We start from the raw sequence: 6,000 nt of genomic DNA on the forward strand, positions 1-6,000 counted from the left end.
AAAAGTCCTGGAAAGAATTTGAATTCAAGGCCCATACCTAAACATAGTAAAAGCCATTTACAGCAAATCAGTAGCTATTATTAAACTAAATGGAGAGAAACTTGAAGTAATCCCACTAAAATCAGGGACTAGACAAGGCTGCCCACTCTCTCCCTACTTATTCAATATAGTTCTAGAAGTCATAGCCAGAGCAATCAGTCAACAAAAGGAGATCAAGAGGATACAGATTGGAAAGGAAGAAGTCAAAATATTACTATTTTCAGATGATATGATAGTATATTTAAGTGATCCCAAAAGTTTCACCAGAGAACTACTAAACCTCACAAACACCTTCAGCAAAGTGACTGGGTATAAAATTAACTCAAATGTACTACATTTTTAACTGTGTTATTTAGGTTGTTGGTGTCTAGCTTCTTGAGTTCTTTCTAAATTTTGGATGTTAGCCCATTCTCAGATGGAGGTTTTGTGAATATCCTTTGCCAGTCTGTAGGATTACATTTTGTTCTAGTGACAGTGTCCTTTGCCATAAAAAGTTTACAATTTCCATGAAGTTCCGTTTATCAATTGTTGATCTTAGAGCCTGAGCCATTGGTATTTTATTTAAGAAATTGTTTCCTTTAACAGTGCTTTCAAGAATATTTCCCAGTTTCTATTCTTTGAGATTCAATATGTTTTGTTTAATGTTGGAGTCCTTAAACCACCTGGACTTGAGTTTTCTGCAGGGTGATAAGTATGGATCTATTTACATTCTTCTACATGTAAAAAACTAATTTCACTAGTACCATTTATCGAATTTATTTTCTTTTTTCCATTGTATGATTTCATGTTTTTTTTCATCAAAAATCAAGTGTCCATAGGTGTGTGTTTTTATTTCTGACTCTTTGATTCCATTGCATTAATTGACCCGTGTATTTCTGTACCGATACCAGGCAAAGTTTATCACTAATGCCCTGTATCAGAGCTTCAGATGAGGAATGGTGATTTCTCTGGAAGTTAGTTTAATTTTCAGGATTCTTTTGGTTATTCTGGGATTTTTGTTTTTACATATGAAGTTGAAATTTACTCTTTCATTGTCTATGAATGTTTTGTTGGTATTTGGATGGGTATTACATTGAATCTGTAGATTGCTTTTGGTAAGATGAGCATTTTCACTACATTAATTCTATGGATTCATGATGATGGGAGATCTTTTCATCTTCTGATATCTTCTTCAATTTCTTTCTTCAGGGAATTGAAGTTATTGTCATACAGACCATTGACTTGCATGGATAGAATTATAGCAAGATATTTGATAGTATTTGTGGCTGTTGCAAAGAGTGTTGTTTCTCTAGTTTCTTTCTCAGCCTATTTATCATTTGTATGAAGGAGGACTACTGAATTCCATGAATTATTTTCTTTGTAATCTAGCCACTTTGCTGAAGGTGTTTATCAGCTACCGGTTTTCTCTTGTAGAATTTTTAGGATGGAGATATATATATATATATCAATGTCAATATGTTGACTTCTTCCTTTCCAATTTGTATCCACTTGATCTCCTTTAGTTGTCTTATTGCTGTGACTAGAACTCAGGTTATAGAATAGATAGGTGGTGAGTAGTAAGCAGCCTTGTCTTGCCCCTGATTTTAGTGGACATGTTTTACGTTTCTCTCCTTTTAGTTTGTTGTTGGTTACTGGTTTGCTGATTATAGCACTAAATGCATTCATAAAGAAATTAGAGAGTTCTCATAGCAGCAATTAAAAAGTACACCTGACAGCTCTAGAAAACAAAACAAAACAGCAAAAACCACCACAACAACAGGAGCAACAACAACAGCAAAGAACCCCAAGCACACCAAAGAGTAGTAGGAGGCAATAATTAATCAAAATCAGGGTTGAAATCACTCAGCTAGAAATAAAGTAAACAATAGAAGGAACCAATGAAACAAAAACTGTTTTTTTTTGAGAAAATCAACAAGATGTTTTCTTTTTTCCATTGTATGATTTCAGTTTTTTTTTTTTTCATCAAAAATCAACTGTCGATAGGTGTGTGTGTTTATTTCTAACTCTTTGATTCCATTGCATCGATTGACCCAGGACTTTCTGTACTGATACCAGGCAAAGTTTATCACTAATGCCCTGTATCACAGATACACAGATAGGTAAACCCTTAGCCAAACTAAGAGACAGAGAGATGGTATTCAAATCAAGAAACCAGCAATGAAAAAGGACACATTACAACTGACAATGAGAATATTCAAAGAATCATTAGATCTTACTTCAAAAACCTGTACTTCACAAAACTGGAAATTCTAAATGAAACTGATAATTTTCCAAACAGATACTACTTACCAAAGTTAAATTGAGTTCAGGTAAACTACTTAAAGAGGGCCAGATGGATTTAATGCAGAATTCTACCAGCCTTTCAAAGAAGAGCCAATTCAAATAGTTCTCAAACAATTCCACAAAATAAAAACAGAAGGAACACTACCAAACTCATTCTATGTGGCAACGTTCACCATGGTACCTAAACCACACAAACACTCAACGATGAAAACAAATTTCAGAGTGATTTTTTAAATGAATTTGATACAAAAATACTCATAAACTGAATCCAGGTATACATCAAATACATTATTGATGAATATCAGGTAGGATTCATCCCAGGGATACCAGGATGCTCCTATATACATAAATCTATTAATATAATCTATAATGTAAACAAAACAAAAGAAAAAAATCACATGATTATCACATTGGATATGCCTTTGATAAAATCTAGACCCCCCTCTATATTAAAAGTATTAGAGAAATCAGGAATACAGGGCACATGCCTAAACATCATCAAAGCAATATACAGCAAGCCAATAGCCAACATCAAACTATACTGGTTCTTATTACAAGCCCAGTTGAAAATTTCCATATATTCTTCTGGACATGGGAAGGAAATAAGATTTGTTTCTAGCATTTTCTTACTTTCGAGGTATGGCTCTTTTGGACTTCAACTCATGTTTAGGGTCTTTCTGATTAGAATATTTCTCTCTGTCTATTCTCTCTGTGGTCTTGAGATAATGTTAAACCCACAGTTGAAGTTCCTGTTTGTCCAATATTGTTTACTTGAAAGATAAATATCAATTTATTTGTTTCTCTTGGTTCCACTTCACATTTGTTTTTATTCGGCTTTTGAATCACTTATTACAAGTTTTTCTTGTGTTGATTTTGACCTGTGTGTTTCAAATTATTTCCATCATTTTTATTTGTTTTCACTGAAAGTGTTCAAATTACTTTGTTTGTTAAGATTCGAGAAGCAATAACTTAAGCTGTATGACTTCTGACCTCACTTTCAACTTTGTGGTTAATGCTGTGTTCACTATATTAAAGATTTGTTGTTACTAAGTGCCATATTTTTGCAAGCAGGCAGTATACTTGCCCACTTGTGATAGGTTTGTGAGCCCATGTTTCCATAGTTTATGATTCAGTGCCCTTGATCTAGGCAGTTCCATTTGACAGGTAAGAAAACAACAACAAGAACAAAAAAAAAACCTTTTTAGTTAAATAATAGGCTCAGTTTAACTCAGTCTCCATTGTATCAATCATTTCCTAGGCTTTATTTACAACTTGATAATTACTGAATATTGCTTCTTTTAATGAATGACATATCTCTAATATAATAGACAAGCTGCTACATAATGAGATGAATCAACTATGGACTATGTTAGCCACTTTTAGACATTTATTTAAGTATGCATTGTTTCTAAGCATGCATTTGGTCTTGTAATTGTATACATGTGCAATAAATCATGTTTTTGGTTTTCTAAAATTAAAATTTATGCAATTTCAAAACTACTAATATATAGTTCTAGGATCTTAGATGTTATGTGAAAGTTTTTGTATACACAAAGGACTAGTGCATACATTTTATGAAATTAAATGTTATACACACTGAGATGTTATATTACTTTAAAGTATAATAAATAGGTAGATGCTTACTTTTGTTCTAACTATGATTCTAATGATGGAACAAATGATGTATGATTTTAATTACTTTAAATTTCTAAAATTTACCACTATCTGATATAAAATAAGCACCAATCACAAGCCATCCTTATTTATGTGATAATAAATGACAACTATATACCTATGTAATATCTAATGTCACTGAAATACTTATTTGAAAAAAACAGTAATTTGGACTAGGGATTTTTCTTACCTTTTGTTTTAGTTTTCCTTTACAAATAATATTTATTAAGTTATAACTGTAACAATTTCACAATAAGATAAGTAGATAAGAGAAATATTAAGATTTCCACCAGTATTAATAAAGAGACATTCATTGTTTAATTAATTTCTCATAGTATTAAATGAAGTGCATACTTAAATTTCTTTTCTTTTCTTTTTTTTGCATCTACAAGAGATAACCTGTATTCTGAAGTAACTTTGATCATTCCATTGAATTGTGCCAACAATGCCGAGATTGTTGGCGTACTTAAATTTCTAATGGTGTGTTACCATGGTCACCTTTCAGGCTAGAAAATACTTATGAGAAGGCTTAACAAAAATATACAAAAATCAATATTTCTAAGTATGGAAAAATTAGTAGTACCCAGAGAATGTACTTTCTGAAGCTGATAATGCCTAGAATATCTCAGTGTAATCAGAGTGCTTGAGTTGTGCAGAATATAAACATCATCAGTTTGCAAATTTCTTCCAGCCTTTTAGGTTTATGGTGGATTTTTAAGGGAAAAATTATGATAACCATACCTGGTTGATACATTATTTTTGTATGTTAGCATTTATAATTTCTATCAAATGGTATTAGTAACATTATCTGTACTTAATAAATGGCTGTGAAACATGATTGAGTTTTAGCTATATTTCAAAGTAGACATTATATCTGAAAAAAATCAAAGAGAAGTTTAATTTAACCTGTCCTTAATAAATATATCCTTACATAAGACATATGTCCCACTAATGTTTAACATGAAATTTATGAACATTATCAACTAAACTTCTAATAAATCTTTTTGAGAAATAGAGATGCTCTTTTCAAGATTTCTCCATTTTCTGTAGCTATACATTGAAAGTCAGGAAGAAAAACTAATACCATATGTATGAATATGTTGGAAAAGGGATTATATTTTGCTCTCAGTTTAGATTTTGGAAAAAGAGGATAGAAATGAAAATGTGCTTACACGATGTGGTCTTTGAGATGTGGCTAGAAGTCATAAGAAGTTCACAGGTTATCTATGACAAGTATGTGTTAATGTTAATCCAAAGATCTCACTTGCTATCATATTTCCTCACACAGTGAATCAAAAGAATATAAACTATAAAACCTACAGATAATGGTCTGTTGTGGTATAATAAATAATTCACTCCCATCCATTATGACATTAAAATGGCAATATACTGATCTATGGGTATGCTATGCTTTTTTTCTGTTCATGTCAAATTCTCAGTTTCTAATTAGTTTTCTTTTCTCACTTAGATATTTCAAAAGTAATAGTAGAAGAAAGTAACAGTTTAACAAAGTATTTCATTTTAGAAGCAATCATGTGGAAGCAACTAACATATTTTTTGAAGCCAAAGAGATTAGTGGTAGAACAAAATAGCATGATTAGACTGAATTATAAATAATATGGGAGCTGTATTTACAAAGTAGAACTTTTATTATAACAAAATGTAATTGAGCCCTATATGATAACAATTTTTCAATGTTTTTCTTCCTTCTCTATTGTCCATTACATTTGAATTCAGTGACAAAAAATATAGCAAAAAGGGAATCAATATAGTTGGGGATATCTGATTTATTAGCATATACATGTAAATAAATATGAAATCAGATGCCAGTATCACTTTACAATAATCCAGTCATATAATTATTACATTAATCTCTTCAAGAGAAAAGAATTCAAATCATTAATTAGAGTTTTACTTCCATAACATGTATCTACAACAGGAATGAAATCATAATATGAATTTGGTAGAAATAAACCACATTGAAAATGAACATACTTCCAAGAA

Source organism: Rattus norvegicus, chromosome X, assembly GCF_021556685.1.
Source record: "Rattus norvegicus strain SHRSP/BbbUtx chromosome X, alternate assembly SHRSP_T2T, whole genome shotgun sequence".
In the NCBI taxonomy this organism is placed as follows: domain Eukaryota; kingdom Metazoa; phylum Chordata; class Mammalia; order Rodentia; family Muridae; genus Rattus; species Rattus norvegicus.